This window comes from Pinus tabuliformis, chromosome Q (assembly GCF_031772625.1).
Source record: "Pinus tabuliformis cultivar Carrire ecotype Pingquan chromosome Q, CPIR1, whole genome shotgun sequence".
NCBI classification, from domain to species: Eukaryota; Viridiplantae; Streptophyta; class Pinopsida; order Pinales; family Pinaceae; genus Pinus; species Pinus tabuliformis.
In genome coordinates this window covers 1,044,795,980-1,044,810,467 of record NC_142296.1, presented here as the reverse complement: position 1 = coordinate 1,044,810,467, position 14,488 = coordinate 1,044,795,980, and positions in this window count along the sequence as shown.

Here is a 14,488-nt window from a genome sequence, read left to right as displayed (position 1 = left end):
TGCCTGTTCTGGCATAGATGGATCATCCGACATGTACAATAGTAATACTTACCCTATGCATATATTAATTGTTGCTTCATATACTGCAATTGAATACACTACTGCCATTGTAATTTCTTGTGCTACATCTTCTATTGGATCAATTATTACTGGATGAGTTTTCGATACCTAATAGTAGGTTTTAGTGTTTTGGTGTAGGTGTAAATTGAAATACAATCCCACAATTTAACACTATCATGCCAATTTATAGCTATTGAAGTTGTGTAGTGTTAGAGTCGGTCTAGTAGCCCTCCATCAGCGATCAAAACTCTTTGCATTTGCATAAGTAGGTGTCTCATCAGTGTCAATTTTTGCATTCCATTAGGCATGCCATAACCCTGATGGAGGAGCTGGTGTTTTTGTCCCCCTCTTGGCATTGCTGGATCAAAGTTGTTTCAGTCCTTAAACTCTTTTAAAGCTTACTTGTCTTATCTTGAAGTCAAAATTCTAGGTCTAGGGTTTTGGTCAAGTTTGTCTTCAAGGTCATGTCTCTGAAGGTCAATAAGTGCTCAGCAAGCCAGAGGGATGATTTTCAAGGTGTTTCTTCGAAAATTTCTATCTTGTACAGTTAATTTTCACCTTGGATTTAAAAACCCTATTTTTAAAGCCAAGGTCATTTTTCAAAATTTTGTAAAAAATGGTAAAATTTCAAAAGGCTTCAAAGGACAGCATGTAACCCTGGCTCCCTTGCCAAGATCCCTCAGATGTTATCCCTGCAAAAAGTATCGAGCAAAAGCATCAAATTAGTCAATTTCAGGATAAAAGGAAACCAAAAACATCAAGTTTATAAAGTGTCAAAGAAAAACATTATAAAGTGGGTTTGGGCATGAAATTAATTCAAATCAAGGTTATAAAAGCCCAATCTCCCTCCATCGAGCCTCATTGTGCATCTAAGACACTTGCAAGAGAGATTGGGTGAGAAATTGGCCGAAGTTGAGAGCTGGACAGGCGCGCGACCCGTCAGACCAGGCGCGCGACCCGTCAGAGGCGCGCGACCCGTTGAGCGCCCTCCGACAGTGCAATTTTTTAACGGGCGCGACCCGTCAGTGGCGCGCGACCCGTTGGGTGAGGCGCGCGACCCGTCAGCGCCCTCCTTATCAAACTGCCTGCAAATTCATCCAAGGAACCACCAAAATCGCCGAATTGCCTAAGGTAGGCCCTCCAACTTAAAAATTGTTGCTTGTTATGGTCAAAGGAAATCGTGATTGCATTTTTAAAGATCTATATTTGCAAGAGAAAAGCTCCATGTGGCTGTGGTTTAAAATTGTAAAAAATGGCTAGGGTTTTATGCTGTTTTAAGGTATTCCCTTGTAATCATTTTTTCCCCATTTCCCATTTCATTTTCCTTGTCTTCCTATGTAAATTTCCCTTTTAAATTTGTAAAGAAAACCTAAACCCTACCCCTCTTCCCTAAAAAAAAAAAAAAAAAATCAAGCCCTAACCCTACCTCTCATAATACCCATGTAAACAAATTTATATAATGATGCATATGAAATGATTTTGCAATGATTTTTCCCAAAAATCCCTGTTTTATATATTTATTCCCATTTTCCCTTTAAATTTTCCCTCCCCTAACATTCCCCTCGTGCTCCTTGTCCCCTTGAAACAACATTTTAATCAGCATTTTACCAAGCAGAAACAGTAGTACATTTCAGCCACTTTGCTCCTTAAACAATGTCAGAAACCGAAACCAATTACAAGCAAAGTGATGACCAGGCATCAGCTTCAGAGTTTGAGGTACATAGGAGGCCTCATAAGGGTGGAAAGGGTGGTCATCATAAGAGAGAGGAGCCCACTTCTTTGACAAATTTACAGGCTTGTCCTATGGCAGTCTCATGTTTCCGGTATATGTCTTGTTATGAGTTTTGCGAGAGGATCTCTCGGATTCAGCATCACAGAGAGTTGGCTCGCCTATTTGTTTTACATTTGCATGATGGACATGTCAACCTTGCCGGGGTGGACTTTACATTGACACCCGAGATGATTGCACAGGCCACAGGGATACCTAATGTCGGAGAGGTATGGAATAAGCGCAAGGTGTTGGACAGTGTTCAGTTTGAGCCTTTCGTTAGACCCGCACTCATGAGACACTTGACAGGTGTGTTTCCCTTCAGATTTCTCAGGAGTGAGTATGCTCCCATGATGAGGCTTATCATGCTCTATTTTACCTGTGAGGGCAGATTTTCACAGGTATATTCGTACCATATTCGCCTTTTGATGCATTTCACATGGGTACGGATGATGAACATCCCTGTTTTCTTCTGCCAAAACATTGAGAGGATGGTGCCTATGATGCAGCAGAAGAGCCCGGCACAGCAGTATAGGAGCCTTTACCATTATGGTTTGATTCAGCTTGTGGTCTTACATCAGTTGGCTCAGCAGGGCATCTCATGGGAGGAGTTCATCTCTCGTGAGTTATTTACAGCACCACCACCACATCCGGAGATTGTTCATGAGGAGGGAGGACCATCACAGCAGCATGATATCCCCGGGACTAGCCATGTCAGCTCTCCTCCTCTTGTCACTTATCAGAGAGGCCAAAGGGCCTTATTTGCAGCAGCTCGGCGAGTATTTTCTCCACATCAGGTGGAAGGGGTCTCGCCTTCTTCATCAGCTCAGCGAGTGTTATTTCCACAGCAGGTGGAAGGGGCCTAGCTTTCTTCAGCAGCACAGGCAGCACAGAGGGGCAAGCAGCCCAAGATTGATGAGGGGCCATCAGGTGTTCTAGATATAGAGCTTATTGATCTTGATGTCAGTTCTCCTAGCCTAGAGTCTAAGGAGATCATTCAGCACCTTAGAGCTGAAAATGATGCATTGCAGAGGAGATTAGAGGGGGCACAATGGACAATCTCATATCTAGAGCAGCGCAACAAACAGTTGGAGGATGAGCAAGCTCTTGATGAGTTGTGGAGGATTCGTAGTGACCGCAACTTGAATCGAAGAAGACCCGGTGATCTATTGCCCGCTGAGCGAGAGTCCATGCTTATCCAGCTCAATGCTCACTTGGAGAGGCTGTTGGCTAAGGCCAACCAAGATAAGAAATTGTTGAGAAATATGAAGAACCATTATTGGGCGCAGATGCACGTGTGCAAGGCGAAGATGAAGATGTTCCAAAGGCGGTTGGCCAAGGCACAAAAAAGGAGAAAAAGGCCCGATCCCCTCCACATCTTGGTCGAGGCTTCCTTGAAGGAGCAAGGCACTAAATAGCTCAGTCACAGCACAAATCCCAAGAAATTTTGAACATTTTGGGTCAATTTTGGTTTTTTCAGGCAATTTACAGGTTTTGTCCTTTTAACGGGTCTCACCCCCCGCGCGACCCTTTCACTTGGCAACTCCATTTTGCAAAAACTCAGCATTTCCAGATTTGTCATGAAAAGTTACACATGCTCATCCATTTCCAAGAGATTTTATGAAGTTTTGGGCCTCCAGAAGGTCAAAAAACAAGCAAAAAATGACTTTCTGCCACATTTTTGAGACACAGAAAGCAGTCTTGGGAGATTGCAATTTTGGAAGGGCAAATGACCACCAAATTCAAAAATTCTAGTTGGGTTGGAAATTAGACTCACAGACCTTTCCAACAAGCCTACTCTTGCCCCATTTGGACACCTGGAAGTGCCCCAAAGGTGCCCTCAAAGGCGCGCGACCCGTCAGGGAATGGCGCGCGACCTATCAGGCAAATTTCTCAAAATTTCACTGTACAGCTCAGAAAAACGCAGTTTTGACCATGTTTGACTTTTTGGAGTGGATTGTTATCCTCCTTGATGTAAATAATGTAATTTTTTGACACTTTTACACTCATGTATCTCTTCTAGAAGATTCATTCATGAAATAGGTGAAAATTAAATGAATGAATTGGTTTCCTAGTTTATAGAGGCAAGTTGTTTTGACTGCCTAGTTTTCAGTGCTTAGTTTAGAAGTGGTTGAAACAGCTCCTAGGATAGTGAGATCGACCCCTAGAGGCAGGGAAAGATGTTAGATGATCTATATTATGTACTTTCTGGCTCATTTTCATGGTTGGACTCTTGAGGGAGAAGCTATCATTGTATTATTCACTGTATCTCTGCAATTTTTGGCTAAGGAAGACCAGGGTTTTGCAGTCCTTTTTGGGATTCTTGTGGTTACATGTATTGATGGTGTGTTTCTCTATGTACTTGTAAGTGTGTTATGTAAATCATTTCCTTTCTTTTCCTTCTGCACATTAAGCAAATGAAGTGTTAAAGTAGAACTCATGATTGTCATGCTCTGCTTTTAAGTTTGTTTAATTTCAATGTTTTCTACTGTTTAAGGAGAATTCAAAGTTATTGTTTGCTCTCCTTAGCTCCTCACCTGTCTTTCTCATCCATTCACCTCAATCTAAGGCATCAATATTGTCTCCTATCTCGCCCCAAAGAACCCCCTGCAGAAACTGTGTCCAATCCCCGTACCCAAAATTGCCATCTCCTCAATTTGCCACCAAAAACCCTAAAAACCCCAAATCAACCCTTTTGATCAGTTTACTAGCCTAAAATCAGTGTTACCCTATTGGTCATCTCACCAATTGAAGATCTTTACCGAGATAGACCGGAGAGAGCCCTCTCCTGCCCCGTAGGGCTAGCTACGAGGCTAAGTGGTTTGATGTTGCCTTGAGGTTTACCTTTCTCAGCCTGAGGTGAAATTTCAAGCGCTAACATGTAGTAAACAAACTTTGCACTACAAATTTAACTTCTCAACATGGACATCACCACTAGAATAATGTTGGTTATAATTACATAACTAACATGGGACCTATCAATTAAGTATGTAAATTATAAGGAAAGTTAATAGAATTTGGGTAGGCCATCTCACAATTTTCCAAACAAATATAACAATTGGTTGAAATTATTTTATTTATTTGAATGGTGTGAAGTATAATGTTTGTCTGTTTGTTTGTGTTTGTGTTTGTGTTTGTGTTTGTGTTTGTGTTTGTGTTTGTGTTTTTTGTTTGTTTGTTTATTTTTTTGTTTGTTTATTTGTTTGTTTGTGTTTTTGTTTGTTTGTTTGTTTGTTTTTAATAATGTGGTTCAGGGATCCCAGAGATTGGTGACTACTATGTCCATGGAACATAGATCGTTGATTGTTATGTCCATCGAATATTTGTATCAGGAAGATCCAATTCACTCAAAGGGATCACTTCCTCCCGACTCAACCACGGAGCCTAACCCTGAGAGTGTCGAGAGAATTGAACTAGTGACCTCTCAATAGCAAAAGTGCTTTAATTACAGAGACTCGACCAAAGCTAACCCTCAAAACTATGGGTGAATTATAATGTTATTTTAAATTTATTAAGATTTTATCATTTCATTATTGTTTTATGTAGCACTATTATGAATAATTAATTCTTAATTTATATACTATTGTTATTATCTTTATTATTTTAAAATAAAATTTGTCATTTAAAAACATAAATTTTAAAAATACTTTTATTTAAAAATGATATTCAAGATAAATCTAATTTTTTTTAATATCAACCGCTCATAAATAAATTATACATAACTTATTAATAAACAAGTTCATTGACAACAAACATGTCACAAAGTGCACTTTGAATCTAGATGGGAAAGTAACAACTCTCCCTCCCAATCATTTGAGCTATACACATTGGATATTGATCTACTTTTACATATTCATGTAAAGAATATAGTTTATTGATACTATGTCTACACATTGGATATTGATCTACTTTTACATATTCATGTAAAGAATATAGTTTATTGATACTATGTCAACACAACAAGATACTGTGCTAAAAAAAACTACCTCAATATAACCAATAACCACATTTAACAAACCCAATGCATGGGTGGAGTAAGTTTACTAGAAGGAGCATGTTTACTAGAATGACTATCACAAAAAACCACTGCAAGTTGAAGTCATATGACAACATGATAAACTAATGGTGGTGTTTCTTATAAATTAATTAAAATGTTTCATTTTTATCTTCAATGGCATTAATAATTTTTTAATTTTTGGTTGATTTATTATTGGTATTGTATTTTTTATGTTTTTAGTTAATTTGAAGATTTTGAAAAATTGGAAGATCTCATTTGTGAGATTACAATATTGAGACAATAAAACCATAATTTCAAATTTGAGTGAAAAACATGTAAAACAATTACTAGTTAATGTAAACATTACAATCCATAATAAGAGTATATTATGAAGTATATTGATAATTGGAGCATTGGGGGTAAATTATTTCTTTTCTCAATTGGGTGTTGAGGTTTATTTGTGTTATTGGGAATAAATAATTCCTTTTTCATGAATGTTTTGAAAGGCCTTATTTTAGGTCAATCTTCCATCTCGTAATAATTTTTTTAGCTAATGAGATGAGGCTAATTTGTTAGCTAAATAGATGAGACCAATAAAATATGAATTTTAAATATTTCCATACATCTCTCATGACTTAGCAAGACATCAAATTGATGTAAAAGGTCCCTTTGTTGATAGGCAAGGGGACCCCTCCAAGATTTAATGACTTTTTCTTTGAATAAGTACATACCTTGCCCCACTTTCGAATTAAACCCATGACATTTAATGAGAAAACACATACTTTTAACTTTTAGACCCACTCACGACGTATTTACTGACATACACATGTTTTTCTTTATATTTTAAGTGTCTAAACACCTGGAATGTCAACATCTCTCTTTATGTCAAAAAATAATAATGGATATATATACACACATTTAGAGGTTCAACCTCTTCTTAGATTTGGAATATATTCCTATGAGATGTCATTAATGACCCATTAATATGCACTTGGTGAATCATATTTTTCATTAATTTGTTATTGGGATTGTATTTTTGATATTCTTGATTGATCTAAAGACTTTGAAATTTTCTACAATCTTATTTCCGAAACTACATTTTTGAGACAATAAAATTTTACCTTCAAACTTGAGCTGAATCATGTGGAAATAACTAGTTATTGTAAGCATTCCAACCCACAAAGTCTTATTGTTTATGGGGCAAGGAGGCCTCTCCATGATTTAAATGTTTTTTTATATAGAGGAGTACATATCCTACTCTTCTTTGGATTTAAACCTTGTCATCCAAGCAAAAAACACTATTTTTAAACTATTAGACCCATTCATGTTGTATTTATTGACATAAATATATCTATCTTTAAATTTAAAGGGTCAAAATACTTGAAGTGTAAACATATTTCTTTATGAAAAACTCTCTTTCAATTTTAAGTGTCCAAACACTTGAAGTGTCAACATCTTTCTTTATGAAAATAATAATGGATCCTTTGGCTTGTCATCAATGACCCACATATGGGAACTTAGGAAATCATACTTTTGATTAATTTATGAATGGGATTTATATTTTTTTATTTATTTAAAGACTTTAAAAATTTCTTTGATCTCATTTTTGAGACAATAAAATTGTACCTCCAAACCTAAGTGAAACTGTGTAAAAAATTACTAGCTAATGTAAGGATTCCAACCTACATACAATAAAAGTAAGTATATTTATAATTCGAGTGTTGGGGATCAACACTTTCTTTGTTCAATTGGGTGTTGGGATTTACTTGAGTTATTGGGAGTAAATGCTTCCTTTGAAAGTTTTGAAAGGTCTTATTTTAGTTCAATCTTTCATCTCATAAATTTTTAGCTAATGAGATGAGGTCAATTTGTTAGCCCTTTTCATTTAAAGAGTTAAATACTTTCGATCATACCATTGAACTGGGAATAAGAGATACATACTTAATCAAAATAGTTCTATTAAAAAAAAGTGTTAAGATTAACTAAAAATCAAATTGATGTATAAAGCCTCCTTGTCTATGGGACAAGGGTACTCGTCCATGATTTAATTAGATATGGAGGAATACATACCCTATCACTCTCTTAAGTCAAACCTATGATATTCAAGGAGAAAAAACATTTTTATAACTAGTAGACCCACTCACATTGTATTTATTGACATAAATATATTTATTGTTAAACTTAATTGTCAAAATTTGTGAAGTGTCATCATCTTTATTTATGAAAAATAATAATGGATGTGCATGTATGTGTGTATTTTCCATTTGGAGGCTTATCCTCTCCTTACAGTTTGCCTTACAATCGTCTAGCCTTCCATCAATGACCCACTGATATGCACTCAGGCTGTCACAATTTTGATTGATTTATTATTGGAATTGTATTTTTGATGTACTTAGCCCGTTTAAAGTCTTTAAAATATTCTAAGATATAATTTGTGTTATTTCATTTTTGCAACAGTAAAATTGTAACTTCAATTGTCACAAAAATGTAAAAAAATAACTAATTAATGCAAACATTCCAACCCACAATAAAAGTAAGCATATCAATAATTAGAGTGTTGTGGGTCAACACTTTCTTTACTAAATAGGGTGTTGGCATTTATTTGAGTTGTTAGGAGTAAACATTTCCTTTATTTCACAATAATTTTTGAAATACCTAATTTGAGATCAAGTTTCCATCTCTTTATAAATCCTTAGTTAATTAGATGAGGCCAAATTGTTACCTCTTTGTATTTAAAGTGTCAAATACTTTCAATCATATTATTCAACTAATGAATCCTGGATATATATTTAAATGGTGTAGATCTATTTTAAATTTATATTTATTAAGTGTCAACAAATTTATGTTAACATCTCCCATGACCTATCCAAACATCAAATGATCATACAAGGTCCCCTTGATTATGGGACAAAAGGACCCTTACGTGACTTCACTAAGTCTATTAAGGAGTACATACCCTACCACCCTCCAAAGTCACACACCTAATGTTTGCAAGGAGAAAACACATATTTCTCACTATTAGACCCACTTAGACTGTATTTATTGCCATAAATATATTTGTCCTTAACTTTTAAGTGTCCAAAAAATTGAACTAACATATTTTTTTATGAAAAATAACAATGGATGTGCTATTTTCTTTTTTCTTGTGTTTTCCATTTAGAGGTCCAACCTGTCATGGTTTGGTTATAGTCCACTCACTTGTGATAAAGGACCTATTGACAAAAACTTGGGGGGTTAGAGTTACCAGTGAATTTGATCCATAAGCTATCATGGATATTCCTTTGGAAAGTTCGTCACAATAGATCTAATAAAGAAAATTTACTAAACATTGAAATATATACTATGAGGGATAATTTTTCCTTAGATTTATGGAACTATTAAATTATTGTTTACTATGAATGCATGCAAATTATACATATGCATAAAATAGAGAACAAATAGAACAATCACTCAAAAAACCACAATAACACAAGATATGACCTAGGAAACCCTTTCAGGAGAAAACCCAATTGGAATATGAGGTTGCTCTGCTCTCTCTTTCTCTAAATAGAAATGGATGCAGGTACAAAGGAGTGAGACCTACGACCCATAGGCTAATAAATAACATAACCCTTTATTTTCTCTCTCTCTCTCTCACTCACTCAGCTACTATGCTCATCTATGGAACAAAATGCACTTGAATAGAATGGAACCCCTTTTCCGCCTAGTAGTCTGGTTAACACAACTTGATAGCCAACTAGAGTTTAAATTTCACCCATTCACCCCTTAATAGGAGTTACAACTCAACCCTTCTAACTTCTTCTTCAAGGTTCCCACGTGGCTATCCCCTTTTCCAGGAGTAATAGGGGCTAATGTGGCATTGTCTTGAATTATGGTGGCCGATTTCAATAGGTCAATTATTGAGAGGCATAAATTTCTCATATGAGCTACGATTGAGGTGATTCTTGCATCGTTGGATAGGTATAAATGTGTAGATAATGGAATATATGTTCATATTAAGGTTATAAGAACAAAATGTGGTCATTTAAGGCCAAAAAATGGCTCCTGGAGTTTTTAACCCAAAAATTTCCAAACTATGACCACCAGTAAACTAATTCTGCAACATGATTCCTCCAAATTTCCACTCTAAAAGCATTGAGATGGATGAAAAATAATATATTTTCCCAATGTAAATCATACTTCCCCATTTTTGGAGGTTTTTTGGTCCCCAAAATCTTTTACTGAATGAAGTGAGGAAATTTTTCCTCTACCTTCTCCTTCAAGTACAATTAGCCTTGCATAGAAGTTCCTTTCAACCCAATCTTCCAAAGGTAATGTTAGCCTTATCTTGTAGTTCTAGAGCTATTCTGTAAAATTGTATCCTTTGTCAACTTTGCTTGAGAATCTTGCATTAAATCCTCCATAGAAGGTAGTACTTGCTCCTCTTCTTGATCTAGAATGGAAGGCTCATAAAGTTTTAGATTCTTTATATTTACTATTAAGTAAACACATGAATGGGGGTATACTGAGTCTATAGGCATTATCTCCCACCTTTTCAAGTATCTCAAAGGGACCATATCATAGAGCCTTTATTTTATTACTAGGACCTTATAACCTCTCCTTATTCATTGTAACCATACTCTATCTCCAACTCTAAATGACTTCTCTATTTTGTGTTGATCATGCCTAACATCCCCTATAATATCCTCCCTTACTCCTCATTTTTGTCCATATGCAATGTGTAAATATCAAAGTGGAAAAAATACAAAACAAGTTTCAAATGGGGACTTACCAATAAAAGTATGGGCTAATCTTATAAGAGTGTTGTATATATACTATATTTTCATCCCAAGTGTTAGGATGCTTATGATTGTAACCCCTCAAAAGCTGCAACGATGTCCTATTGCATAGTTTTGTTTTCCCATCTGTTTATGGATGGAATGCTATAAATTCATTGAGAAATGTTGTGCCCCTATCTAAAATTATGTTCTTAGGGGTTCTGAAGTGCACCTAGACCTATCCAAGAACAAGTTTGCAACTTCTTTCCCATTTATCATCTTTTTATAAGGAATGAGAATGCATATCTTATTGAACGTGTCAACTACCACGAATAGGTAGTCATGTCCCTTCTGATTTGTTGGTAAACCTACCACAAAGTCCATGGATATTATTTCTAAAGGATGAGTGGGTACAACTAAGGGATGGTATAGACCCTATTTCATGTTACTAGGATTATTGGTATAATAAAGCATACATCCTCTTACGAATCTAGCTACACCTTCTGGCATCTTGGGCCATTAGGCATACCTATGTAAGTTGGCCATTGTCTTCCCTACAATTAAATGCGTTGCAACTTTGTATGTGTGAGACTCTTTAATTAGCTACAGTAGCTCACCTTTAGGAACACATAATGTGTCCATCCTCTAGAGTAACCCATTATGGATATGATAGTCAATTGTGTTATAACCATCATGCACATGACTCTAGCTCTGTAACTATTGAAACACCTCCTTAAACTCCCCATCCTCTCTGTATGCCTCTCTATATGAATCATTAGTGAAAGGCTCCATGTGCATAAAAATACCGACAACTGTGATATTTGATGTAAGTAGCCTTGAAATCATGCCATCCAATTTATATTTTTTTCCCTTCTTATACTTGATCACTAAATGAAATTTTTGTAAAAACCCCATCCACTTGTAATGCATGGTTTGTTGTGACTTTCTTTAGGCCTATAATTATTATAGTGGGTGGTGATCTATACTTTCCCATCAAATAATGCTTCCACTTTTTTCAAAACTTGCACCATAGTATAGAGCTCCCTGTCATAGGTGGGGTAGTTAAGAATCACCCCATGAAATGCTTAAGAATGGTAGCATATGGGTCTTCCTTCCTAAATCAACATCACTTCTAGAGCATACCCACTTGCATCAGTCTCCACTTCAAATGGATGTTGCAAGTTCAGTAGTGCTATAATTGGTACGCGATTGATTTTTTACTTTAACTCCTCAAATTCCCAATGTTGTCCCTTTCTCCACTGGAAAATCTTTCAACTCATTGTTATGGTGTGGAGTGGTGCTACTACTACTATAAATGAGGCTATGAATTTCCTCAGGTATTGTGTTTCCCCAGCGAAACTCCTAACCTCAGGTACATTAGTAGGAACTAGCCACTTCATGATGCCCTCCATATTGACAAGATCTATCTTCAACTCTCCTCCACCTATCACATATTGAAAATACAACAAAGAATGTTGTCCAAACTCACATTTATTGAGATTTTCCAACAATTGGTGCTTTAATGTCTCTAGCGGTTGCATTAAATGTGAGATATATGCTTCCTAGGTGGCACAATATACCAATATATCATCTAGATAAACAATAACAAATGAATCTATAAAAGGGCACAATATATAATTCATTAATATCATGAACATAGTTGGTGCATTTGTTGGGTTGTGTTATATTCTTTCCATGCCCCCCTTGTACGTTGCATTGGGGGTATGCAGGGGGGCAGTAGCCCCCCTACACGGGGTCTGGGGCATCGCCCCGTGAATTTTTTTTGGACCCTATATTAGGTGGGCGAACCTACCTATGGTTTTGCACATGGATTTCACACATGGTTTTGGGCATGATGGTTTTCTGTCCATGGTATTTTGTAGATCTGGTCAAGGGAACTACGATTATGTTCTAATCTAGGGTTAATGGATTGGGGTTTATGGATGCTTCGACATGTATATATATGTATTGTAACATTGAAAGGAATATAATGAAAAATCAATCTCGTAGTCTCGGTTTTTTGACCCAGGGGGAAATATATGTGTATATTTGTTTTATATTTTATGCTCTCACCATTGTTTATTTGTCTATTTTTAGAATTTGTATGCAGGTAATTTTTGTGCAGGGTTAAAACCTACAACATTCCATGAGCCAAACTAGTCTAGTTTTGAAGGAGGCCTTCTAGGTATCTTCTTCTTTGACTCGAACTTGGTGGTACCCTAACTTTAAGTCCATCTTGGTGAAGTATTTTGCTTGTTGCAAGTAGTCCATTAAATCATCTATCATGGGAAAGGGCTACTTATTCTTAAGCATACTTTTCTTAACACCCTATAATAAATACACATTCGCCAAGTCGCTTCCTTCTTTGGAAGAATTATGATGGGTGATACATATGGTGAGGTATTCGGTCGAATGACACCCTATTATAGCAGTTGTTGCAACTACTTCTTCACATGATTTCCTTCTATAATGGACTTCCTATATAGCCCAATGTTTGGCAATAGATAGAGTTCAACAATAGTTGGATCTCGTGCTCCATTTTCCTCTTGAGTGGTATCCCTTTAGGTTCCTAGAACACACCCTTCCATGTCTATAGAAACTCTTCTAGTTTTTGTTTCCATTCCTTAGTACACCCCTTCATGGAATAATTTTCTCTGAATGATTCTTTTACAAACCGATTTTGTCTCAAAAACAATAAAATATACTTCATAGTACAAATAGTCAATTTCTTAGCTTAGTTGGCACTTACCAACGAAATTTTGGTCTTTCCCTTCTGTGCATTAATGGTGAAGTATTTTCCATCATTGATGAGGTGCTACTATTTAGATCTCCACATGAATATTGCATCCCACATGTCCATATATGTACATCCAAACACTACTCCACATACATCAAGTGGAACTATAAATCAACACTGGTAGAAAATATGATTTTGCAATGCTTGGTTACCTTTATTTCCACATCCTTACTTGCCCATCCTAATGGATATGGGCCTAGATGATCATGAAATTCCAATCCAATTTATTGAATACATATGTTGTAATAAGATTCACCTATGATCTTGAGTCAAACGAAGCATCAGTTTTCATCTTTTTGACATGTATCTTTATATGGAAAAGTTTGGTCATCTCCTTCTCTTCCTATTCTTGAAGGATACTCAAATTCACTCACTTTTTCATTGATGTAAGCAATATTCTTATCCATGTTCGAGTTTCTTTCCAATTAATTTCTTAAATATGTCACCATGAAGTTTTTCTTCTTCGCATCCTTCTTTTAGTTCTTTGAGTTGGGTTCTAGATGTAGTTTCCAACACTTCTCTTTTGTACTAGCATCAATGCTACAATGATTGTAGTGTTTGTTGGGATCTTTGCACTAGTTTGTTGTAGTTGTTATCTTTTTATCATTCTCGACTGTCCATTTCTTCTTCCCTTCTTTGCAATCTTCTTGGTGTTCCATCTACTTCAACCCACTTGACTACCCTTTCTTCTAGCCTATGTTTCCCAAGTATTGTGCTTATACTCAAACCTCATCCACCATTCTAGGTTTGAATAATATCACTTGCTTCTCCAGATGGTTTTGTAGAGTTTGTAGATACATGAGGAGTACATTTGGGTTCTTAGGAGAGACACAAAACATTATTTCCATCTTCCTTAATTCTGTGGTGTACACACATACACTTCTCCCCTATCTCTTCCTAAAGTAATGCGATTAGATACATTATTCCTATGAATACCCGATAGGGTAGAATAAGGGATTTATGATAGTTTTTAAATGTCCCACTTAGTCACTGAAGAGTTGATCAGGTGCTCAAAATTAGGCTCAAACTCAAAGTGGCAGAATCTCGATAAACTCAGCTTTAGATCAAAGTGCTCATCATCCTGATTCCAACGTGTGAACAACACTCGA